The sequence below is a fragment of the Gouania willdenowi genome, chromosome 19, assembly GCF_900634775.1.
Source record: "Gouania willdenowi chromosome 19, fGouWil2.1, whole genome shotgun sequence".
Lineage (NCBI taxonomy): Eukaryota > Metazoa > Chordata > Actinopteri > Blenniiformes > Gobiesocidae > Gouania > Gouania willdenowi.
The window spans coordinates 22,136,373-22,149,223 of NC_041062.1; the positions used below are offsets into that span (position 1 = coordinate 22,136,373).

At 40.8% G+C, this 12,851-nt stretch overlaps 1 long non-coding RNA gene across 2 annotated transcripts in view; it reads left to right on the forward strand.

Moving 5' to 3' along the window:
- The first annotated feature begins 203 nt into the window (after positions 1 to 203).
- Positions 204 to 12,851, forward strand: part of LOC114481744 (uncharacterized) — a 47,462-nt gene continuing 34,814 nt past the window's right edge. For both annotated transcript variants that reach the window (XR_003676271.1, XR_003676272.1), the window contains exon 1: positions 204 to 481. This is a non-coding gene — a long non-coding RNA (uncharacterized LOC114481744). The remainder of the gene's footprint in view (positions 482 to 12,851) is intronic.

Below are 12,851 nucleotides of genomic sequence, written 5' to 3' on the forward strand. Positions count from 1 at the left end.
CCCCGAAACGCGTGATGGGAGGCGCTGCTGCGTTCAGGGACTTGGGTTTGGCCTTCGGTCCCTCCCCCGTACCTCCTTCTCTGACGTTTGTGTGTGTGTGTGTGTGTGTGTGTGTGTGTGTGTGTGTGTGTGTGTGTGTGTGTGTGTGTGTGTGTGTGTGTGTGTGTGTGTGTGTGTGTGTGTGTGAGAGAGAGAGCGAGAGAGAGAGAGAGAGAGAGCGCCAGTTTCAGCTTGTTGTTTCCAACTATAAATCATGTATCTCTGATGTTGTGAACGTCATCCTCCCTCCGCCCACACTCGTGTTATTCTGAGTGGAAAATAATGGAATGACAGAAATCGTGGACGGAGCTCACGGAGCTGATGAGCAGCAGGTGATGGAGACGCTCCAGTGAGCAGAGGTTCGTCTGCGGTCCAGAGGGACACAATCCGGGCTGAGAGGAAGCGGATTCACTGGTACCGTGGACCTGCGTCAGGGCTGATGGTAAGTCTGCACGACCAACGCGGCATCATCGTGATCATTTATATTCTACATTAATCCAATTCCAACATGTTCCAAACTGTACAATTAGCTAAGTAAACAAAGGTTTTCTGTCAAAGACAAGTCGGATTTTAGTCATCACCATTCATCAGTTTTAGTCTAGTTCAGTCAACTAATAAAATAAAATCCAACTGTCCCGCACTTGATGGACTCGGGACCCACTCAGAAAACGTTTGGCAGAAATCTACTCGGACACCAGGATTCTTCCCTCATTTCTTTTATTTTGTTGTAGCAGTTAGCAATGCCTTTAGTTTTAAGGTAAAAAACCTGAAACACAAACAATTAATGAAGTATCAGAAAACTGTATCACAGGCATTTTCATAAATACTCTTTTAACCAAAATGTACATACATTTACCCTGTCAAAATACATTGTAATCAAATAATTAAATATGATTTAAGTTCACATTGTAAATATTGAACATATACACTTAAACATGATTTATTCATTTGAAATTAAATAATTGTTCATATTTTAACTAAATTGTTTTATTTTAATATATAGAATATTCCCATATCTCGTGTCTATAAGCACTTAAATCATAACCAAATACTAATTTAATCTGATTCACAACAAAGGCAGCAGATATTAGGTCAAATTTGAAAAGTACAGAGCGTCCCTGAATGCAACATTGTTCCAAACATTTGAGATGGTGAGTGGAGCGCATCCACGGAGCAACTTGCTCACGTGCACGGGCGTTTCTAGACCCCCTGGGGGCCCTAGGCAAGAAGGACTATGCGGCTTCCCGGCCCCAGAATGATGATGAATTAAGTTATATAGATATATTTTAAACTTTAAAATGTATTTTAAAAAGGTAAACTAAATAAGTTCCTACTTTCATGTAGAGAGGTCTGCTGTTGCTGCTGGTGATGTTGGTGTTGTGGTAGTGGTGATGGTCCAAAAAACTTTCAACAAAGCACCTCGAGGAAGAAAAAAGAAAAGAGCACAATGTATTTGGTTGGCTTGTATAAAGTAAAGTAAAGAAATGTGCATGCCACACAAACAATAAACATTGAGATATGTATGGAAAAATTAATGAACATTAATTTGCAGTAACAACTTTAATGCTTCATGTTAACATTTTATTTATTATTATTATTATTATTATTATTATTATTATTAATAATAATAATAGTAATAATAATAATAATAATAATAATAATAATGCATCAATTTTATAGCGCTTTTTGGACACTCAGTCGCTTTACAAATTTAAGGGATTATTCTTTCACTCCAGAGAGAGATAGTACCTACTTCTCAAACTTTTGACAGTTGTACGTCACATCCATTGTCCCGCCCCCTAACTGGAAGTCCCGCCTTATAGTCCCCGCCCATAATGAAAAAAATTTAAAAAATGATTTAATTCGTCCCACCAAATTACACCTGTTGGTGTGTGTGTGATATTCTCCCAGCAGCTGTCATAGTAATCTGACCGTGTCTGACTTAAAAAATGCAAGAAAAATATTTCCACTCTTGTCCTGACCTCTCTCATGACCTTTTCAATTATTAGCTGTTAGCCAATATTGGGAAACACACACACAGTCTCTTGAAACTTATGGTGGGCGCGGTAGCTGGGGGTATGTTTTCAAGTATGAGACGGGTGAGCTCTGTCTTTATCAGAACAATGTTTGTGAAACCCTGCAAGACCAGACCCTGTGGCAGATTTGCGTACACACACACACACACACACACACACACCTACACCTCTGAACCTCTCACATTATCACATGAGCCCTCTCTTCTCTGCCTCACACTATAAGAGCTTGGAAATAAAAACATCACAGCTCTGCCTCGTAGCACCTGAGGGGTATTCCATAAAGCAGGTTATGTTCAAACTCTGAGTATGTTCAGGCTCAAATGAGGGAAACTCTGAGTATCCCATTCCTAAATGCGAGGCATGTTCTTCTCTGAGTATGTTACCATGGCAACATTGTTCGTGAACTAAACCTGGTCGCTGGCAGGTTTTATCAAAGAAACCCTGGGTTTCTAACTGGCTCCGCCCACCTGAACACCGTTTCTTAACACTTTATTGAACCTTAACACTTTTCTCTGAAACACATTAGTAACATCACACACCACAGACGTGTTCACATCATTACTAATGTTGTGTCGCTTTTTTAGTTTTTTTTTGTGTGCAAACGGTAGTTTTCTTTCTAACATTGTGAATACAGATCATTAAGTGAAAGACACTGAGAGGTTGATCTGCATTAAAACATCTACTGACGTCTGTAGTAAAGTTCACTGAATACAAACCTGTGGATAATATAAAGGAGGAGATGATAATTTAAATAAATCCACTTTTAAGGCTCCGATTGTTGTTTTATATTGTTATACAGTTAAATCTGTAGATCATGTCTCTTTCAAAGTATGATGGTGCAGTGAATTGTGATGCTGCCTGTGAAAGCAAAGGGTCGCGGGTTCGCGTCCCGCTTCAGTGCTTTTTTTTACGACATTTTTTAGGACGTCGAGATGACTCTGGTGACAATATTACATTAAAAATCAATATAAATGATGCAATATCAAGCAGTATTTACTGTCTTAATATCCAGTGTAACAGGGGGGCTCTCTATGCAGCCATCCTATGCTGCTGCCACGCCTCCTCAAACACATTTTATTCATATTATTCACCACCTGTCACTTCACTGAAGAGATAAAGTGATGAAGCGACCAAAAAGTGTGACTAATTACGGGTGATTTAAGCCACCATAGTCACTGAAGACTGAAGACCTTTAGAACAGGCTCATATTCCTCATACACCGGCTTATTTTTCACCCATTACGGTGAATAAATCACTATTTTCCGAGGGTGGTTGTCATGGCAGCTCAAGTCATCTTCGATCCATTGATGATGGCTTTTTATCGCGCGCGTGCACGTAAGTAACCCAAGGTTTACATACTCAGGGTTGATTGACCCACTTCATACCAGCTGTAATAGAATCCGATACCCAGAGTTTCCCATCGCGGGGTATGTTGACCCAGAGTTTATGGATAGACTCAGAGTTTGTTAACCCTCCTTTATGGAATACCCCTCTGTTCCATAACATTGACATTTCACATTCAGCATGCACACACTAACAGATCCTCTGCATTTGCTCTCTCTAACACACACACACACACACACACACACACACACACGCACGCACGCACGCACGCACGCACACGCACACGCACACACACACACACACACACACACACTAGCTGCATGTTAACGTAAGCATTTTATGGTTGTGAAGGCTGTGAGTGTAGGTGCGTGTATGTGTGCAATCCTTTGTAGAATCATCCTATTGAATTTAATACCATGTGAATAACCGGTTTTAGTTTTTTTCAGTTTTTTTTTGTTAAACCTTTCAAACTAAAAGGTGGCTATTTTTTTTTTCAGTTTTTTTTTTTCTAATTAAAGTCTCTCACAGTTTGATTTTTCCAATAAGTGATGCAGCAAAGTGGTGTTCTAGTCGCTGAATAAGTTAATAGTCTCATACTTTCAGCATTAATTCACCTGCCTCTCAATGAACTTTTAAAGAAAAACAAAGGCCTAAATGCACAATATTTTTCACCCAATAAAAAAACCTTTTTCAAACAAGTACTTTTATTTGATTAACGTAACAACGGGGTTATTACTGCAGCTTTATGTAGAAATCAAAAGCAGTGAAGGGTTTGCTTTGCCACTATTAACCGACAGCCAAGATTACGTTGAACAATCAAAGGTTATCAAACCAGTGTGAGGAATTATTCTTGTATTATTCAATGCACAATCCAACACACGCCCTGAGTTCAGCCGACTTAAAATAAAAATGGGTTGCTTGAATTTAAAGCACCAACTGGTGCGCAATGACAAAACACTGTATGTTTATTCAAGTTTAAACTAAAATAAGTAATTCTGATATTATTTATGAGATAAATATCAGAATTGATTTTTCAAAAAAAAACTGTTCAGCTCATTCATAAAGGCGGATATGTTATTGTAATAGCCACCTCTAAATCTCTGCTGATGTACAACGCTTTCTTTCACTGGTTCTTTGGGTTTTTCCCTCCAATAAAAATAGGCATCGTTCTGCGTTATGGTAAAGAAGGTGTGCGGATATGAAATTTGCGTCATGGCTACCTCCCAGCGCACCATCTATATCTATTTCACTGCACAGCTCCTCACCCGAGCAAGAGTCACGTATGCGGCCAGAGCCAATCACTGTGCACACAGCCAAGCAGACACGGACTGTAAACACACGAGTGATAGAGAAGAAGATAGTTCAGACCAAAACACGGGAGCTCTCTGAATAGATCATTTGAAACCGTCAGCCACTGGTGAGTCTTTTGCACACGACTTAATACATACTTAACTTAGCATCAAGGAAAGGTGATCTGGCGCGCTCTGGGGTGCCTGGTCGGGGTGCCTGGGGGCCGGCGGGGGAACTTGCAGCATCCCCTTGGGCCCTCGGCGACTATGGGCGTGGTCGCTGTCCCTGGGGGCGCTGCTCTTGGTGCTGCTTCCGTTCCGGGTCCTTCTGGCCTGGGGTCTGGTCCCTGCTGGCTCTGGGCCCACCGGCGAGTGCCGTTCGGCGCGGCTCTGGCCGTCTGCTGGGCGTGGGCTGGGGTCTCAAGCGGGAGGCTCTCTGGGCCATCCCCTCGAGAATTGGGTGCTTGGGTGTGGGTGGGTGGGGCGGCTTGATTACACAACATAATAAGCACAATATATTCTACAACTTCACATCTCACCCTCACTGTAAAACAATCTATTCTTCCCCACCCTTTCTATTTCCTACCTTGAGTCTCTCCTCCCTGCTTTGTACCAGTAGCTCTCTCACTGTTTGAGTGTCAATGAAGGGCAACCACCTTTTCACTTAACAATGTTGGTCAAAATATTTCTTCAGACGAGCTGCGAAGACTGCTCCACACACCTGGGCCTTAATTGGGCCCTGATGATCAAGTGGAGTCAACTTTCCTGCAGCTCGATAGGCCACCATCTCATGAACTTGACCAGCGTAGGTAGTTTTCCACTCTGGCTCCCTTGAGAAGTGCTTATCTGTTTTTAAAAAAATTGGTTTTGACACATTTTCTGTTGTTTACAAGTATTGCTGGGTCTGCAACCGTGGATAGCTGCTGTGGCAGTGTGGAGCACCGCTGTGCTCATCGCTGAGGATGTATGAATATCTGTTCTTCACCACTTCCAGGTCTCTTTCTTCTGCATAGTCCAGCAGGCACAAGGGTGAACCTGGTTTTGTTGGACAAAGTTTTTTTCTCCCTTCTTTCAAGTAGTTTTGGGCATGCTTATCATGAACATGTCCAATATGCCCAAATCATCTGAACATGGGAATTTTCTATGATTTCATGGTATTAATTTGCATGAAACACATTATATTTGTGAAACATAATGTCATATTTCTGTCAGTAAGACATTGAATACCCAAAGTAAAAAGTAAAGAATAGTGCAAAATGTTAAAAATGTTAAAAAATGTTAAAAAAAAGTAATATGAATTTTCTACCTATTTGTCAAAGCCCAGAAATCTAGCAATCGTTATTCTATGTATTCACGAGGATTACAGTGTCTCATTCAAAGACCTTGGAAGTGAGCAGGTGAACATGGCATACTCACTAAACTGGCAGATTGTAAACAGAGGCATGAAAGCTTCAATATGTAGAATGGAGAGACTTGTATAGAAACAACTACGCTCCCCCCTCCCCACACTGTTTCGAAACTGTTAACTTTCACTGCTATGCTGATGATACCCAACTGTGTGTATCAATGAAGCCAGGTGAGACAAATCAGCTATCTAAACTTGAAGCCTGTGTAAAGGACATTAGGGCCTGGATGGACCAAAATTTTCTTCTTCTTAACTCAGACAAGACTGAGGTCATTGTACTGGGCCCACGACACCTTAGAGAAACCTATGCTAGCCTAACTGCCCTAGATGGCATTACTCTGGCACGAAGCACAACTGTTAGAAACCTTGGGGTTATATTTGATCAGGATTTATCCTTCAACTCTCACATAAAACAAACTTCAAGAACTGCCTTCTTTCATCTCCGTAACATTGCTAAAATCAGACCTATCCTGTCTCAGAGCGACGCCGAAAAACTAGTCCATGCTTGTGTTACCTCTAGACTGGATTATTGTAATTCTCTTTTAGCAGGCTGCCCAAGCAAGTCGCTTAAGACACTTCAGCTGGTTCAAAATGCTGCAGCACGTGTACTGACTAAAACTAGGAGAAGAGATCACATTACTCCTGTATTAGCCTCTCTGCATTGGCTTCCCATAAAATATAGAATAAAATTCAAGATTCTTCTTCTCACTTATAAAGCCCTAAATGGACAGGCACCAGTCTATCTCAAGGAGCTTGTAGTGCCATACAATCCCCCCAGAACACTACGCTCTCAAAATGCTGGCCTACTCATTGTTCCATTTGTCTCTAGAAGTAGTATAGGAGGAAGAGCTTTGAGTTATCAGGCCCCATTTCTCTCAAAACATTCCTCTTTGGTAAAGCTTTTAGTTAGGAACCAGCTCATAGCTCATAGTTAAGATGCAATAGGCATAGACTGCCGATGGGGGGGTCTGGCATGCTCGGTTGGAGAGAGGTTGGAGAGGGCGTTAAGAGAGAGGTCATTTAGGTTAGAGAGGGACCGGAAAGGGTCCCATTCCTCTCTCTAACACTCCCTCTATGTCTGCTTCTTCCCTTGTGTGTTTGCTCCTGTACTCCTTCTGGCTTTTGTCTTGCAGGTCCGTGGGATCCTCAGTGTGGAGTTACAGAGTCTCAACAACTCTGTCTCCACCCTTTCCTCTGCACACACCCAATACAGCATAACGTGGATGGCTGTTCATCATAGGAATGGGATCCACACAAGGTTCCTGCTGCTTAACAGAAGGTTTTCCTTGCCGCCATGATGAATTCATGTTGAGTGTGGGATACATATGTATGTGTATATACATATATATGCATATGTGTGTATCCATAAAATGAAGAGTCCGTCCTTAAGACTGCTCTACTGTAAAGTGTCTTGAGATACCATTGGTTATGATTTGGTGCTATACAAATAAAAGATTGAGATTGATTGATTGAAACCTATCGTCCCTTGCCAGAATCCTGGTGAACACTCCAATTGTGGAGCTCTTCGTGACTTTTTCTCCATAGAGACTAGTGACAAATGTAGGGACTTTATCTTCTATCATTGGAGTGTTTTCTCATGTTTTAGAGACATGAAAGCTCATATCACTCTCTTGTTATTGTGCTCCAATGCAGCAGCAGCTGCTGCTGTTGCTCCTCCCCCGCTCACACAAGCAGCGGTGATCCCAGCTACTGGCCAGAGACACATCACTCCGCATCCAGTCTGCAAATTAATTGCGTCTGTTTTCTCCACCTTGGGTGTACTTCTTTTAGGTTTACATGCAATTTATTCGGTGTGTTCACACTCTCCCTCTGAAACCAGTACGTGGGGTAGACTGCGCATGGTCACAGACCTCTTTGGATTCCATTCTGTATGTAGTATGTTTGGTCCTTAAGACTGTTGCCTCTCCACATAGGTCTTCCTTTTTCTTCTTGCTAGGCCGTGTAACCGTTGTGTCTAATGCTGCAATGGATATTTCTTCTGCTGGAATGTCCTCCATTGTACTTTTCTACAGAGGACGTGAACATGCATCAGTTTTAGTCAGGCAGCCAATAGTAACACCCCAAAAAAACTCATGGAACACTGTTTGTAAAAAGATCTCTGATTAGCTGAAAGGTCGTGCCATGCTCCTGGATTTCTAAATCTCTTATACAGGGCCAAAAGAAGGAGTTAAAGTGCACTGTCCATTCTGAACACTTTGTATTACAATATGCTCAAAAGTGATAATGGATTTTTGACCAAATGAAGCAAAAACAAAACTTATATACTGCAGCTTTAAGAGTTAAACAGCATCGCAATGGCGAGTCCAGGTTACTGTGGTCCTGAAGCATCCTACACTGAAGCATATGAAATCTGGAACAGGTTTAGAGTTCTCTGGAAGAGCAATTGGGCAGAGGAATTTGTTTGTGTCCTTTTTCCATCCAAAGTCTTCTGGGTTCAGTGGTGGCGGGTTAGAACATTGGCACCTACTTCACATTACTGGAATAAATAATGTAATGACCCTGAGTAGATGGCATTCAGGTCAGGAACGCTGGGTTCACCAATCTTCACAGATTTACTAGAATCTTCTCTAGCTTCTTAGAGATGGTACTGTAAAATTCCTCTGGCCATGGTCAATGTCTTTTAACATTGGCTCTCCAATCACAATGGCATTTTCATCATTTACAGATCCTGGCACTAGTTTTGAAAATATGCTAGCAAATACTAATTGTGAGTGCTTGCCTAATCCTATTAAAACACAATTAAAACTGGCCTTAAACTTGATCAAACTTTGAACATACACGATTAATGTAAGTCCTTTTACTTACATTAGGTGCCCTCAAAACAGTGGATAGTCATGGTTTGCTGTTTTTCCTAAGCACTAAGTGTCATCAACCTGGAAGTTGCTGTTTTGGAGATAAGCAGCATGTTTACAAACAGCACACAAACAAGCAAATCCCGAATTTTGAGAAGAAATGGTGAACTATTGCCGTGTTTTTGGCTGTACTAATCGGTCAGATCGTGAAAAACATGTGTACAAGGCTCCGCTACTTTGTAGGTCGCTGGATGTAGTCGGCGTAGCAATCCGAGGCTCAAGGTCCAGAGTAGTCTCATCTTATGTACGGTACTATAACTGTTTGATTTGCCTGAATCCAGGATTGCCTGGCAGTTGTATACTATTTTAGAGTAAGTATGCTGCTGCAGGCTTACTGTCAAATTATTAGAACTGACTGAGTTATCTGCCGATATACAGTATATCCGTTGCTAACGTGAACCCCTGCAGCCACAGCCGACCTCCAAACTTCTATAAGATTTAAGGTCTTCCGCTGTGTATGGGCTTGGTGAAATCCAGGTAGTTGATGATATCAGGATACATAATAGACAGAAGACTCTCCTGGTCGTCATTGATCCAAGACGAGGGAACCGACTCGTGTGGATCTGCACCATCAATAAACCTTATCTTTTCCAAATATCGTGCCCTTCCCTGTATGCCTTTTAATCTATAATGCATTTTGAGGAGCTTTTCTGAGATTCATTCATTGCAGAGTATACCTCTGTGGGCCTCCAACATGTAGAATGAACATCCCCTTATCTTCAACATGGCCGCGCATCCGGGTTACGTCGGTGAAAACCCTTTATAGTGACTGTACAGTGTCATCTGGAGTGTTTTTCAGTAACTATGCCCTAGAATAAAAAAAGACATGAGGGGCAAAACAAAAGTGAAAAACATAATTTTTTCATGACCAACGCCCACCTCGCATGCCAAAAATTTGAGGGGGAAGGGTTAATTCACAATATTATACTTGTAAAATGATTTTGAAAATCTCTTCAACATCAATTATTGCACAATATAAGCATATTTCAAGTTTGTTCAGCATACTTAACTGAAAAAACAGAGGAATCTGAAGTATTTCAGAATTTGGCTTTATCCGATAGAAAGGGGTTAATATCATGAATTGCTGAACAGATATCAACTGTCACCCCCCTGATTTGTGATAAGCATGCCCTAGACTACCAGGAAAAAGTGAGAAAAAAACTTTATCCCACACAACCATATTCACTGAAATTTAGGGGTTTAGCTCCCGTACTACTAATGTTCCACACATAGTTCACTTCTGATTGGCTCATGGACACCATGTCCCGCCCCTTTTCACTAAATTGGCCCTGATTGGATATAATTAGTTCCAAACAATTTTAGTCTGAAGGAGTAATTTTGTCTAATTTTTGTCAATTTGACAAACATGTTGCCTCTGTCCGAGGGAAGTTTTCAACAGGTACAAAAATCAGCATCACGCTTTGAGTGTGACAGTCATGCATTTTAACTCATTCTCACGCCACACGCCACACTTGACATTTCTCATGCTTATATTTCATCTATTTATTTTTTCACGATAATAAACTTTGGTCCTCGCGGTTTGCCGTAGTTCGAGTAACTCTGATTGACTGACCAAGATAACCTATCCAGTCGTCCTCGTCATAGCGGCTGCCTCTACTGTCCTCCTGGCTTCTTACTGCACAGTCTACGCTCACTGCATGCTACTTTCTTGAAAACAAACCAATATGGCAACCAAACAACACAGCTGCTGAATGATTAGTGCTTGCCTGTTACTGGTGACATCCGGGGATATGATAGGCTGTTTCTGCCCACTGGTTCCACCCGTCTGTTAGCTGATTGGCTATTCGTGTGTTTCTGTCGGCTGGACCACAGACATGAATATGTGCTGAATGAAGACAGCGCCACTTCGATAGAATTACGGTTCAAAACAAACACATAAGCTAAGTTCTGTCTCACCCAGACGCGCACACGTCACAAACAAGAGACAACACACTCACCATGGCTGAAGCACTGGAACAGAGTGGCGAGTTTGCCGCAGTGTCGATTGTCAGTGGCATCACTAATTTTGCTCAAAAAAACAAACTTCAAAAGTCACATTTGGAACTATTTTGGCTTAAAACAAGGTAGAGACAGTAAAGAGGTGCGTCTATCAAGCTATAGGAGTCAAAGGAGGGAACACATCTAACCTCATAAAACACCTGCCGTGCCGTCACAAAGATTTATATCTAATACCAGGTTAGTACGCCCTGTTTATGTTCTCATCGGCTAATATTAGTTGAAGGATGTCAAAGTATAAAGCACCTACAAAATGCATAAAAATATAGTTTTCACAGGGAATCACTTCCTGTTTCTTTTATCATAATGAGGCTACAAAAATGGGTTCGTTTGCTCGGAGTGTCACATGATCAACATTCATGTCGGCATTTAGAATAATGAGTGATCTGAGCATTAATACAGGAAAGAACAAAGAGTTTTTATTGTAATTTTGTGTCTTTCTGTCATTCTGTGTATGTTTGTTTTGTATGTTAGTTAGTATGTTAGTTTTTTTTGTGTATATTTCCTGTAAAATATATGTTTATTTGCAGTCATATTGTGTATTTATGCTGCCTTTTTTGTGTATTTCTATCTTTTTGTGTACTTTTGCTGTCATTTTCTGTAATGTATATTTTTCTGGGTAATTGTGTGTATTACTGTTGCTTTTTGCTCATTTTTGTCGTAGTTTTGAGTATTTTCTGTTTTTCTCGACTTATACTGTATTTTCCTGCTGTTTGTAATTTTTTGTGTTATCTTGCTCTTGTTTTGTGTATTTTTCTGTCATTTTGTACACTCACTTTGGGGGCCGCATAACATTAGACCAAGGTGGTCTAATTTGTAAAAGAAGTTGTCTATGCATAATCCATTTTGTTTGTCTGTAATGTGTGTGTAAATAAAACCGGGAAACTCTTTGGCTGTCTCTACACGTAACTTTTGAAACACACTTAGCGAAGATCTGGAAGTTTTTGAAACTTGTAACTTGTGTGATACTGCTAGAAATCACCAGTTGTCGCTGGCACCAAGTGACAAACCCTCCAATCGGAGGCCAACTTCATAAAACACTTTTTTATATATGTATTTTTTTTAACTGTAACATATGTCATATACGTTAGATAACTTCTTTATATGACTTATACAGTATAACTTATTTTGTACACTTTATTATCTCACAATGGAGAAATTCACTAACCATTCCTTGGGGAAGAGTTGGCAGCTATTTTGCGGCGTTTGGGGAGCTGTTTGGGGTTAAGGGACTTGCTCAACATCCCACAGTCATAGCCCAGGTGAGGCTTCAACTGGGAACCCTCTGATTACAAGGCCAGCGTCCTTAACCACTAGGCCATACTATCGATACACGATGATGACAAAGATTGTCCTGTCCTCATAAGGGGTCAGCTGTAGTTGACGACAGCATCACGTTCACTTGATAAATTGTTGCCTCGGCTCCTTGCAACAGTGAGGCACATACAACATATTTTGTTTTACTAATTTAAAACCAAAATAGAAATGCAGAAACATCATAAATCAGACAAGCAGCATTTTGCTGTTTTAAAATAAAATCTTGTTCTGTTTGTGTGATATTTCAATATTCACGGGGAAACTAGGATGAGAGCTTTATGTTTTAAGATCACCACACAGAGGGGACCCACAGATGGGGGTGGACTTACTGATGAACTTGCAAATTGAAACATTATGAATATATAAATAAATACATACAAAAAATGGAGGTTTCAAAAAGCATGCACATATGTGATTAAAGGAATCAAAGGCGGTGTTATGAATCTACTGGTGCTCCTCGTTTCTTGTTATCAACTTCTGTGTGTGTTAGTGGCCCACGGTATTAAAATGAGCAAAACAAAAAAAAAAATAC